Source organism: Martes martes (genome assembly GCF_963455335.1).
Source record: "Martes martes genome assembly, chromosome: 6".
Classification (NCBI taxonomy): Eukaryota; Metazoa; Chordata; class Mammalia; order Carnivora; family Mustelidae; genus Martes; species Martes martes.
The window spans coordinates 135,522,170-135,536,453 of NC_137893.1; positions in this window are offsets into that span (position 1 = coordinate 135,522,170).

Consider the following 14,284-nt stretch of genomic DNA (forward strand, 5'->3'; position numbering starts at 1 on the left):
CGGATTACATAAAAGCTCATCCTTGTTCTCTTCTGGTACCTGTGCAATTTCATTTTGCATCTAGATTTCCAATACCTTGGGCAATTATTCGTGTGGGTAGTGTAAGAAATAGATCTAGGGCACTTGGGTGTCTCAGCTGGTTAAGCATCTGCTTTTAGCTCAGGTCATGATCCCAGGGTCCTGGGATTGAGCCCCACATCGCATTAGGCTTCCTGCTCAGCGGGGAGTCCTTTTCTCCCTCTGTTCCTCCCCTGCCCCCCCAGCTCATGCTTATTCTCTCTCTCTATCTGGCAAAAATAAACAAAATCTTAAGAAAAAAAAAAGAGGGCGCCTGGGTGGCTCAGTGGGTTAAGCCGCTGCCTTCGGCTCAGGTCATGATCTCAGGGTCCTGGGATCGAGTCCTGCATCGGGCTCTCTGCTCGGCAGGGAGCCTGCTTCCCTCTCTCTCCGCCTGCCTCTCTGTCTACTTGTGATCTCTGTCTGTCAAATAAATAAATAAAATCTTTAAAAAAAAAAAAAAAGAAATAGACCTAATTTTGTTTGTTTGTTCGTTTGTTTATAGATTTTATTTATTGTTTATTTGAAAGAGACACAGATAGAGAGAGCATGAGCAGGGGAAGGGACAGAGGAAGAAGGAAAAACAAACTTCTCGCTGAGCTCAGAGCCTGATCAGGGCTTGATCCCAGGACCTGGAGATCATGACCTGAGCTGAAATCAAATTCTTAACCAGCTGAGCCACCCAGGTGCCCTGATCTAATTTTATTTTTTACAAAATGACTGTTCGGTCAGCCTAATACCAGTTAGCCCCACTGATTTTGGATTATCTCTTTTATTACCTTTAACACATTTATCATAACCCAGATTTCTACAAGTATTTGAGCAGATCTCTTGACTTCTTATGTTACTCCATTCATCTATCTCTTTTTTTTGAAGATTTATTTGTTTATTTGAGAGACAGTGCTGTGCGTACGTCCAGGGAGGGGCAGAGGGAGACAAGTAGACTTGCCCACTGAGCATGGAGCTGGAATTGGGGCTTGATCTCATGATCCTGAGATCATGACATGAGCTGAAATCAAGAATCAGATGCTTAGCAGAGGGAGCCACTGAGGTGCCCCTCATCTGTCTGTCTTCATAGGTGTTGGTATTGGGCTGTTGGGATGATAAAGGCTTCATGGCGTGTACTAATATCTTACAGGACCACTCCTCTTTCATAGAAGACTTTGGGGGGGGCAGAGTTTTCAGACTATTTGCAGGCTGATGGCAATGATCATGTAGACAGATGAGTCAGGAGAGAGGGGAAAAGTTCTAATGTCCTTGAATAGGCATGAGTGGAGAAGTCTGGAAAGAGCCAAAGAGTACAGATTTGGGAAGTCAGTAGCTTTGTTGGTGAGAAGAATTCCCTTCTGATTTTGTTTTCCAGTGAAATAAGGACCAAAGTCATCAGCTCAGAGTGGGTGGGAGGGATGAAGAAGAGAAGGAGTCATCTTGCAGAAGGCGGTTGAAGAGTGACTAGGGAATTACTCAGGCAATGCAGGGGGCCCATCTGAAGTTGGTGGACACGAACACCAGGCAGAACCCGTCAGCACAGTTGTGTGTTTTTCTCTAGCTTCACACAATGGCTTGAGTTTGGGAGCTGAGTGGGTGAGGAGTTGAATTTAGACAAAGTTGGGATTTAGTCAAACAGATATGACAAATGGAGAAAGAGGTTAAGTAGTAGTGGGAGCCTGGATGCAAGTGAGCAAAAGGATGGGCCAGGGAGCCAAGCTGGGCAAGAGGGAGATGAGGACAGTTTGGGGGGACGGGGCATAGAATGGATTCAAGAAGATGGAAGTGGTCTAAGAAATGTAGGGGTCTTTGGAAGGGGAGGTAATGATCCTGGGTAATGATCTATGGTCTGATCTTGGGAATGGATGGATAGGACGTCAACCAGGACATAAAGTCACTGGAAGGCCAGAGTGCGAGGTAGGTTGTCTTGGCTGTTGTGATAGTGGCTGTGAGACAGTGAGCCAGATCCTGAAATCTTCATGAGTAAGGGACAATGGTTGGGAGGCTGGAGATGATTGCAGTGACAGGGGTGGCAGGAGGTGTCTCCATGAGTCATTCCTCAGGGACCTGCAGGATTGCAGTATGGGGAAGCTCTGGGGCCCACGACCCCTAGAAAATCCCCTTGGGATTCTCTTTTAGTCTTCTCCCCTGGCAACCCTCCAGGGCTGGATTTAGCAGTGAAGTCTGACTCTAAGAGGCTTGCTTGAGAGATTTGTCTTTAAGTTCATAGAGCCTGCTGTTTCTTAAAACTCAGAGGCCATCAGGAAGCCTTGAGGGAGATGATGGAGAGCCAAATGGGGCACTTTCTGAAGGGCTGGCATGAGTTCCATCATAGGTGCTGGGGTTTCTCTGCAGTGTAGACCAAGTGAATAGAGACACTACTTGTTGTCATACAGGAACTCAAGCTTAAATGCTCAAAGAGTCAAATAGGCCAAACCCTGGGGAAACCAAAGGGAGCCCTGCCTACAGGAGGAGACACTATATACCCTCAGGTCAGCCCACCTGGGCTCCAAAACCAAAGCCTTAGCTCTTTCTTCAAGAGTCCCTAAGTACCCCAAACCATCCTCCTGCTTGAAGCTCCCTTTCCCATCCAGACTTCCTGAGAGTCCCCAAGCATCTGAAGTCACTCCTGAAAGATGACGTGTCCCAGCCCAGGGAACGGGACTGTGGCCTCCTTCAGAAGGACCAAATCTATAACGACCTCTGGCCGAAGTGGTGACTGCAGTGTGGCTTCAGACATGGAACTGAGGCTCACTCTACCTGAGGCCTGTTGACAAGAAGGGCCCTAGGTCTCCACGAGGGAAAAATACACAATGTCCGAACAATTAACCTTTGAGGGAACTGGCATATCAATGGGCTTGGGATGGGGTCCCTGTCTGACCAAGGGGACACGTGATCCAGTTTTTACTGGATCTTTGTTAAGAATTAAACATGATGGGGGCTCCTGGGTGGCTCAGTCCATTAAACGTCTGCATTCAGCTCAGGTCATGATACCAGGGTCCTGGAATCGAGTCCCATATCTGGTTCTGCTCAGCTGGGTGCCTGCTTCTCCCTCTCCCTCTGTCTGCTGCTCTACCTACTTGTGCTCTCCCTCTCTGGCAAATAAATAAATAAAAATCTTAAAAAAAATTAAAGATAATGGACTGTGCCTAGTTAAGATGTTAGAAATAAAATTCAAATCGATGTTATTCTCAGTCATGTACATAAAGTTGGAAGTTGGTGTGGAGGTAGGAGAAAAGTGTACCCTGGACTTGGGGGCCCCCAGAATCATGCTCACATGGACCAGAGAAATCAGGTAAGAACTCGTGTCTACTCTCATGCAGTGTCCCAGGACGTCCGTGTGTGGAGGAGGGGCAAGGTCCTGCCAGCTCTTACTCTCAGGCTGTGCTTTGCCAATGGCATTGGGTTCCAAGGTTGAAAGATGGAACCTGTATTGGTGTAGACAAGTGGGAAGGATGAGAGTGGTTCTTTTGCTCAGAGAAAAATGGCATCTCAGGATTCCTGGCCCTGACGCCGCATCTAATAGAAATGCCGCAGATCTAATAGGAACACACACATACCCACTCCTACATGGGTATATCCTCAAACCCACAAACTCAGAGCTGTGATTTTTCCCCCTCAGACAGAAGCAGCTGCATACCCCTCTATTTGCTTAGTAACCAGAGGTGCTGGGTAAGAGAGAAGAGCCTCATTCTGTAGAAAATATGTTTTGAATCCCAAGCACCAAACCTTGTTAAAATGTACAGATCGGTGGAGATGCCCTTTGAGGAATGAAGACCTCCAACTCGTCCATCTTCCATGGCTTTTTGGGGATTATGTGCCTGTATGCAACACCCAGCTCTGGGCTTGGGAACAAGTCTGGGGGCCCCGGGTGGGAAGCTCTCGGTCCTGCCCGACTCTGGCCTAGGGGACCAGAGCCCTCAAAGTCAAGGGTCTGGCCTTATTCCCAGCCTGACTTTCCTGTCCCAAACCCTGCTCTAGGCTGCTGCCACACACACACTGTCGTGTCCCCTGAGGCCAGTCTGTCTCCCTGACCTCCCACCCCACAACATACACACAAATACACACACTGTCTGCCGATTCCAGCTTGGACTGATTTACTGGATTTCAGACCCCACTGAAATCTTGGCTTTGGCCCCCCAAACGTCCACCTCTCTTCTTCCTGGTTGGCAGATCTCCTCTTAGAGATATACTTTCTGGGTTCACGACCCCACGCAAACCTGTCTTTGGGATAGCGGACAGTTGAGTGTCTGATCATGTTTTGATCTTTTGGTGAGGTCTGCTCTGTTTGCTGTGAGACGTGAGAAAGCCTGTAATTCAGTGACATCATACTACTTTGCGCGCAGGTGGGCTACTGTGTGTGTGTCCCGGAGGGGCCCCCCTTTAGCTTGTCTGCGTCTGTCATGTGAGTGACCACAGTCAAACCTGAATGATCGCTTTTCTTCTGGCTCCATGCTCATTTGAGTTCCCTAAAGGGCAGTTATTGAGTAAGTTCTGTGGGGCCCTAAGGAAGCATGGGCCATGGGGCTCCTTACCGGCAGGACAAAGGAGCGAGTGCAGATTCTGAAGTCCCAGCCAGGGACCACGTTTAAGTGTGGAAGAGAGTATTCAAAATTTGCAATGTTCGAGATATATGTTTACCATATCTAACTGTAGTCTTTTTGGTCCAGTCTAGCTGGGCATCAATTCCCTCAGGCACAGAAGTAGACATTTTATTATCACCTATGGGAATCGTTGGAAGGATTAAGCAGTGTGTTGTGTGTGTGGTGAGGACCACTCAGGACAGGTTACTTCTTTTCTCTTCCTAGTCCTAGGGCAATGTGTGTTCGAGGAGCACTGATGACATATATTCTTGAAAGTAAAACCCTTGGGGTGCCTGGGTGGCTCAGTCGGTTAAGCATCCAACTTGTGATTTCGGCTCCAGTCATGATCTCAGGGTGGTGAGATCGAGCCCCATGTCGGGCTCTGTGCTCAGGGGGTCTGCTTGAGATTCTCTCCCTCTGCCCCACCCCACTCTCTCTCTCTCAGAATAAATAAATAAATCCTAAAAGAGAGAGAGAGAGAGAGAGCGCAACCCTTAAGAAACCTTAGATGCTTTTGTGTGTGAGCACCTTCGCTGCCATTGCGATCGGAGACGGACACTTTGATGTATCAGCTTTTCCTCTGACAGCTGCTCCCAGGTCTGTTCGGGTAGGGGAGACTTTTCTTGGCCTCCCACAGAACCGTCATTTGTGCAGGGCTACACACAGCAAGGAAATGAGGGAAAGCAAGCAACATCTGGCACTAAACAAATACCATCATCTTACAAATGAGTTGTCTGTGGGGTAATGATTCTTGCATATGTAGAGCCCAGGGAAGTCAACACCAGGACCCGATCCTAGAGAATCAACACCTGGAAGGCTGTCCTCGGGCTTCCCGATAGCTCTGTTGTGTCTACAGCTGAATTCCAGGAGAAAGCTAAATTTGGAAGAAAGAGTAGGTGCCAATGTTCATAGATTTCAGTCCCACCGGATGACGGAAAGCCCACCTCTGGCTCTGTGGTTTGAAGAGCAGAATTCGGCAGGCACAGAAGCATGAGAGAGGGTCAGTGTTCTCGGGGATGGAGGGTGAGCTTGTGCGAGCCCTGGGAACATCTCCCGTCTTGCTCCCTCACCCTGGCCGAGACCAATCCCATTGTGTGTGTGTGCCAGGGTAGCTGGGAGCTCCCGAGATGTTCTCTGGCATCCTACAGAGGTATGCATGTAAATGACTAAGACAGATGATTTATGCCTTATCTGGTTCTTATGGCAGGGGGGTTATACCCCCAAAGAAGAAAAAAGTTCATGAATCATTCAGTAACACTTAAGTAACTCCAATCAGGCTGTGATGAGAATGGCCCCGGGGATAGATGGTGAAGGACAACTTTGCTCCGGCATCCATGTGTTTTGTCCTCTCTCCTCTTAGCATGACTTTTCCTCTCTCACTTGAAATCCCAGGCCATCAAGGATCCTCTCTGTTAGGTCCCAGACAAGCCTGCTGCTGCCAGATGTTGCGTCCCACGACATAAAGGAGAAATTGCATGGGGACGGTCATAGAGGTGTTCAGTTCGTCTTGCATGGTGTTCGGACAAAAATATATCATTTGCAGCATTTAAGAGATTTCATAAATATCTAAATTCTTGGCTTCTCTCTCTCTCTCTCTCTCTCTCTCTCTCTCGTGTGTGTGTTTGTGCACACATGTGCGCATGCATGTGCACACACACGCACACACAAACCCTGAAGGATTTGGCAAGCCTTGATTAATTTCATTTTAGCAGTCATTGGCTGGAGCTGAGTAGTGGCTGCTCCTTTTAGATGGGTTGCTGTTGTTCAGTTTACTATAGTCCCCACTACTCCCTATTGCCTCATTTTCACTTAGTTCAAATTTAGTCAGGCAACTGGCTCTTTTTATTCACTCATACTTTCCTTCCTCGCCCTATAGGTGTTTGTTTGAAGCCTCTGCTTTGGATCTTCTGAGTGTTCTACCTCCTCACCTGTTTCCATACAAACCTCATCAATTTGTGCCCATTTCCCTAAGCTCCCCTGTTTCAATGACGACTGAAGAAGCTCTAATTGGATCAGCAAACTCACATAACAATATTAACGGTCCTTAATAGTTGGATATCTTTATCAGTTAACATGGCCTTGATAACATTGCTTTAAAACAAATCACAGAATCTTTGTGGGGATTCAGCAGAAAGCATTCACTTTGTTCAAGTGGTCTGCTCCGTGGATGAAGGTCAGCTGCTCCAGGTTGGGTTAGGCTGGAAGGGAAGGGGGGGATGGCTCTGTTAATGTTTCTTATCTTCTTCCTGGGACTTGTAGGCCAGCTTAAACATGTTCTTCTTATGGTGATAGCAGAGGTAGGAGAGAGAGACCTAGATTTCTGCCTCATTCTACCACCCAGCAAGTCATAAGATGAAATCCAAGGTTAAGAGGTATAGCAACATTCCTGCCCACAGCTCAAGGTGATGGACAAGTTACAAGGCATATCTATAGAGACACATTAACCTTATTCCAAAAGAGATCTGGCCTTCGCCCTTGGCTATTGGTGGGTTATCTCTCGGCCCCTGGAATGCCTTGCTTGGTAGGATTGTCCTGTCAACCTGGGGGCTTTGGTTACTGGACAAAAAAATTTAACAATGTGATTTATGGTGGAGGCTTATGGTGGAGGTAGTGTATCGAGGCCGGCTATGGAGGGGCTGAGGACTAAAGGTGAGCAATACAGGTAGTATGTGATAGAACCCAGTAAAATCTCTGGACACGGAGGCTTAGGTGCGCTTTCCTGGATGGTGACAGTTCATGCATACTGTTGCACATCATGGCTGGGATGGGGGGATGCCGTCCAGGCTATACAGGGAAAGGATGCTTGGAAGCCCCATGCTTGGATGCCTCCCAGACTTTGCCCAGAACCTCTTCCTGATTTTAATCTGCATCTTTTCCCTGTAATAGACCATAGCTATGAGTGTAAAGTTTACCAGTGAGTTCCGTGACTTTTCAGAACTGAGGGTGGTTTGGGGAAACCCCTTGAAGTTGAACTGGTGTCAGAGGTGAGGGCAGCCATCTTGTGTGAGTGGTTCCCTAACTTTGCAGTTGGCCCAAACCCACAGCACAGAAATAAGAAGGGATGGAAATCAAAGCTAATAATGCAAATCACCACAATATCCCTCTCAAGTACATCTTTATTCATTTATTCCATTCAGCAAACATTTATTGAACACCTACTATATATATATGCCTAATGCTATTCTAGGATCTGAAACTAAAAGTTCTTTTACTCTAGCGGAGGAGACAAAATATAAAAAAGCAAACAAATATATGAGATCATGTTAAATTGTGAGACATACAATGGAGAAAAATAAAGCATGGTTCAAGAGGTGGTGGAGAGAGTTTCTATTTATATAGGGGTAGTTAAGAAGGACTCTTAAAGAGGCGCCTGGGTGGCTCAGTCAGTTGAATGTCCGACTCTTGGTTTTGGCTCAGGTCATGATCTCAAGGTCCTGAGATCCAGCCCCATGTCAGGCTCTGTGCTCAGCAGGGAGTCCGCTTGTCCCTCTCCCTCTGCTCCTCCCCCAATGCTCTCTCTGTCCCTCTTTCACTCTCCCTCTCATTCTCTCTCTCATAAATAAATAAAATCTTAAAAAAAAAAAAAAAAGACTCCTAAAGTCCTGGAAAGGTGACATTTGAATAGACTTGGATGAAATGAAGGAAAAAATTGGGATATGATTCAGGGCAAGAAAGTTCTAGAAGGATGGATGAGCCAGCCCAAAGACATAGGACGGAGGCGCATGTGAAGCGGGCACTCTGGCAGAGATGTTATGGTAACACAAGGAATTCATCCTATGGAAGGTTTTCCTCCTGTGTCCTTGGAGGACAGTGTTGTATCTGAAAGGCTTTTCTCTCAAGTGTCTCCAGTCAAGCCTGAGGCCAATTTCTCTGTGTTTTGTTTTTGTGCACCTTGCTTAGGAGTGTGGTCGGCCTGGGGATCATCTCACCTGCCTCTTTCCTCCCTCGCAGAGGATGAGCAAGTGTCTCCAGAGGCTTCTAGCTTCTCAGAGGGGCAGAAAAAAGTAAGCAAGAGAAGTACAGGAATACGAGTTATTTCTGTTTATTTTGTTCATTAAGTGAACAAATGAGCCCATAGCTGGAAAGTACAGGGTGACTAAGAAGTAGCCCAAAGGGAAAAACCTAATGGGGGAATTTTATTAAAAGACATAATTTACATATCCACCCTTTGGGCTTCCCTCTCGGCCTCTCTGTGGTTCTCAAAACCCCGGGGGGAGTGGGAGGTGTGGGATGGCAGGGCAGGGGCTGGTGCCAGAAAAAAAATGAATTGTGCAGGGTGTGCGTGAAGGTCCTTTGGGCTTGAGGGACCCAGGACCTTGAGGCCAGCTGATAGGAGTTCCCCACATAGAGCTATGTTGGGGGCTGAGATGCAGAAGGTGCTTGCCAGAAACCTTGACTCCCACAGGGCTCAACAGTTGGTAGCCGCTGTGGTAGATTTGCTGGCGGAATTAGTTCAAGTATATTCCTTTCTCTCAGAAACCCTTCTCTGGAAAGGTTCAGAAGGCACCGTTGGGGCAAAGGGGAACCCCGTCTTCCCTTTTTTTTAGGACTTCCTTATCTACCAGGTCTGTCAACCCAAGGGCGAGAGACTGCAGAGACAGATGGGTGCGCAGAGGATTAACGCGGCTCTTTGCCTCCCACCAACCAGCAGCAGTCACCAGACAAGCTACTCCTAGTCCATCTCAAGCGTCTTTTGCAAATTTGTGATCTGCTTAGCGTTTGAGAGGTACCCGGATGCGACACCACAAATGTGCTCCCAGGCTCCTCCTGCAGGATTTTCCTTAAAGGCTATGCCTTCCTCTCAGTTCCTTTTTCCCCTTGTCCAATCTGTGCTTTCCCTGAATGCTGTCCTCACAAGTTCCTTCCCTCCTTGTAGAGCTGTCCTCAATCCCTGTACGCCATCCCCCTTGCCCCCAGCCTCAAGCTTTCAGAGAGAGATGGTATAGAATCGAGAGACCAAGCTAGGTCCACCTTAAGAAGTCATGTCCTCCCGCCTCAACTTCTTGAGAACAATCTTCTGTATGCACAACTTTCATGCTGCTTATTAAATGTTTAACAGTGAGCTACAATTTTCTCCTGGCCCTGCCCATTTCCCCATGTCCCTGCCCTGGAAGGGGTAGGTGAAAGAACTTCATGGAACATTCTAGAACTTTCTCCTCCGGGTCTCCAATCTCTGACCAGGCTCTCAGATGTCCCAAATGTTATGCCATGATTTTACTGGCATGCTCTCTGAGAGAAATAAAAAAAACAGAGCCACAGTCCTGACATAAGGAGTAAGGAGAAAGGAGGCTTTGAGGGTGGGCAGAAATGGCAAAGGGCACAGGCTATCTTTGTTTTCTGCCCACGGTTAATGAACGCCTGCCAGTGGCGGTGAGGATGTGTAACCACGATGCCTTCTAATGATATAGGGTTTTTCTCTTTTTAAAGTAACAGAACAGAAAGATGTGAAGGTGACAGCTAGTGGTTTCAGGAAGACCATAAGCACTTTGTATTCACTTTCTTTTTCTCTCTCCAGTCAAAGTGGAGATCAACCGTCTTGTAAACTTCTCTCACTTGTTCCAAGAAGACCCCGAGCTCGTGCTTGGAGCTGTTGCTTTTCTTCAGTGGAACGTGGCGGGTAGTTAACCTGAGAATGGCTCCTAGGGAATGGCCTTCTCGGAATTATGTTCATGCCTCAGTACGAGGGACTATGTAGAGGATGGGGAAGAATAAGTGTGAAAATATACTCGGGTGCTCCGGTGGGTTAAGAGGGAGTTGCTGTGAAGTCACGTTGTTAGGCTATTAAATAGCGGGTTGGGTACTTCTATTCTTAGCAATGTGGTTTTCTGTGTAATTAAAAAAAAAAAAACCCTTTTGCAAATTTCTGGAACTAAGAAATAAAGTCGAAGCGATGTCTAGATGTGCCTGTGAGAGAGAAAAGGCAATCTGGAGGGGCAGAACGAAGAAAGTGTATGAACCCACAGGAGCTGCCCTGGGGGCAGGGGTGGGGGGTGAGGGACAAGGGGGTGAAGGTGAGGGAGGAGCCATAGTCCAGGCTTGGGAATTGGCTGTGGAATCAAGGAGCTTAGGTTTTAAGGACCAGCAGGCACACGAGAGGCACTGGGTCCCAGGAGAGGAGAAAGGCAAAACTGAGCCCCCGGTAGAAGGATGAATTGAAAGCAGATGCCCGCTCACACGCTTTCTCCCTTTAAAATTCATAATCATAGAGATGCCCTCACATGAATGTGATATTTAAATTTATATTACTAGAGTGGTCTAGCACACAACCCTCCAAGAAATTAATAGGAAATGCTGTCACAGGCGGGTGACGCCTTTAAGGCACCCGGTTAAAACAAACATAAGCTCTCTTTGGGAGTCCACACCCTCCACCCAGAGCGTCCAGGATTCCGCTATGAGAAGTCACAACTAGAGATTAACTTACAACTAAAAATTACAAAACACAGGGAAAAAACAAACCATAAAAAACAGGAGTTAGCCAACCAAAACAAAAATCAGTATCAGAGAACTTCAGATAATGTAATTGTCAGGTAGATTATTAAATAAACATGCCTCAAATTATGAAAGTCACCAAACAAGTAACAAAGAACACCGTAAAAGAGTAAGACACCATCAAAGAAGACCAGACTTGAGTTAAATAAGAAGTCAACTGTAACTTCAGAAATTTAAAAAAATATAGAATTTAAAGTTTAATATGTTAAACTGAAGATTACATATCACCAAATAAATAACTAGTAGATGGGAAGATTGATTTGAGGAATGTTCAGGGGTCTGCACAGAGAAATGAAGAGGGGTGACGCATCAGGTAAGGGCTTACTGATATGGGGTGTACAATGGGAGGTTCAGTACACATCTATCGGGTTTCCAGAAGGAAACAGCAGAACAAATGGAGATCAGGCAATAGTCCAGGAGAATAAAAGAGAATTTTGCAGGACTAATGAAAGCTGCAGTCCTTAGCAGGTTAAAGAATACCACATTCTCTACCAGATACAACAATGCCAAATAGAAAGTGAAGATTTTAGAAGCATTTGTAGATTTAAAAAAAAACAAAAAAACAAAAAAACCCCAAATCCATTACCTAAAAGGGAATGAATATCAGATTGTCCAGAAGTTTACAACACCGACAACAGAAGCCAAAGGACAATGGCATAATATATTCAAAGCCCTAGGAGAAAATAATAATCCCTTTGACATTATAACTAAATTAGCATTTAAGAATAAGGGCAAAAGAAGAGTAGAGAAACAGGGCAGAATGAAGGTACTGGTCCCACCAGTAGTCAAAATTGTCAGGGCAGAGGTCATTCAGACATTTTGGGGAGAAGTGGGGTAATATTGGTTAAATTTAGACTTTATTAAATCAACTCCGCTTATTAAAATTATGTAAAGGTAATCATGTCAGATGGAAAATTGTACGTACAACTTTTTTTTTTTTTTTTTTTTAAGAGCAAGAGTGGGCTTGTGTGAGCAGTGGGGAGGGGCAGACGGAGAGGGACAATCTTAGCCTGGGGCTTGATCTCATGGACTCTGACATCACGACCTGAGCCAAAGCAAAAGCCACACACTTAACCATCCGAGCCACCCAGGCACGCCTCTATCTTTCAAACCCATTGAGAGAACACCATTGAATACAAAGTAATTGGTCAATATTAAACAGATGCAAGAAAGAAAGAAAAAAAAAAGAAGCAGATGGAAACCAGGTTAAATATACAACATGAAATCGGATGACTGAACTAGATTCAATACAGCAGAATTCAGACAAATGTAAAATTAAACTCTGAATTAGAAAGAGTTGTCAGTTGTATTGGATTAGAAAAATTCAACCATACGCTTTAAAAAAGAAATTTAGAATTTAGAGGCAAAGAATTAGGGAACTCAGAAGTATAAATAAAATAAAAGTATAAAAAAATACCAGTCCAGAGAAAGTGGTGTTGTTGTAATAGGAGTGGACAAAATTCTTTGAAGCGTAAAAGGAATGTTAGTGGGGAAAAGGTCATAAAATAAGGACTTTGAGCAGCAGCACTGGAAAACTGGTTATCCATATGGAAAAAATAAGTTAAATCTCTACATCAAACCATATTTAAGTGGATTAAAGACATGCTTACGAAAAAGCATGACTGAAAATATTCTGAAAGAAAATGAAGGAGGATGTTGTTATGTTCTCAGGATAGGAAAAGATTTCTTAAACACAGCACCAGAAGCACAAAACATAAATGGAAAGACCCATACATTTGACTACATTAGATTATTTAAAAAACAACAACAACAACCTTCCTCTACATTAAAGACACCATAAACAACATAAAAAACACAAATCTTTGACTTGGAAAAGATACTTGGCATGCACTTGTAACCAAGAAAGGATTTGGCCCAGAATTTATAAACAGCTCCAACGGAAAAGGCCAAACGATATGATAGGCAGTCCTCAAATGACAACACCCAGTGGTTTCAAAACATAAGAAAAGATGTTCCTCTCTCCTGTAATCAGTGTCATGTAAATTAAACAAAAAAGATCTGATATTTCATACTCGTTAGATTGGAGAAAACGGAAAAAAAATCTGATGATGTCAAGTCCGGTTGAAGAGTATAAGTGGGCGTGTTTATTTTGGAGAACATGGTGTCAATGTTTATTTATTTTTTTTTTATTTTTAAAGATTTTATTTATTTATTTGGCAGAGAGAGAGAGAGATCACAAGTAGGCAGAGAGGCAGGCAGAGAGAGAGAGAGGCGGAAGCAGGCTCCCCACAGAGCCGAGAGTCCGATGCGCTCTTGATCCCAGGACCTGAGCCAAAGGCAGAGGCTTTAACCCACTGAGCCACCCAGGCAGTCCGGTGTCAATGTTTAATAAGGTGGTGGGATTGCTTGGCCAGAGGATTTGACCATGTCCAGCTTCAGGCAACACTGTTTATCACAGTGGCAAGTTGGAAAAAGGCTTAAATGCTCAAGTATGGGGTCTAGCAAGGCACAGATGTTTTATTAAGAATATATTGCATACAGATGTGCCCTATACTTTCATTTTCTATACTTGTATGCCTGAAAATTTCCCAATTAAAAACTTAAGTTGGCGAGGGTTTGGGTGAAAGGCACTTACCCTGTCGATTGCTGTAACTACTTCCAAGGGCAACAATTGATGCTGGCGAAAGTGTTGGGAAACAGGCGCCCTCATACACTGCAGGTGAGAATACAGATTGAGAACACCTCCGCAAAGCTAATTTTGGCAGTGTTTGACGAAACTGTAAATTCCTTTCGATTTAGCACAATTTCCTCCAGGCGTTCATTCAAAGAAAAAGAGCGATGTGGGAGCAAAGGTTTCTCCCCAAGGAAGTTCATCATAGCAATCACAGCACCGTTTGTAATGTTAATAGTGAAGAAGCAATCTCCCACCACCAAAGACAGTGGACTCACTATAACGTGAGACCCATCATGTCTCACTCGATCTATTTGGTTCTAATTTGGGGTGGAACTGCCTGATGGAATATTCTGCGGCGAGCAACATGATGCTGTTGCAACTTTCCAGTGAGGTGGAAACTCTCGCAAAATATTAAGCTAAAAGAGAGTCGCTTACAAAATAGTGGGTAGAGTGTCCCATTAAAAATACCAATGTATGCACGGAGAAGCCAAGACAACGGAAGTCAACAGAAGTTACTTGTGGGTGAATGTAG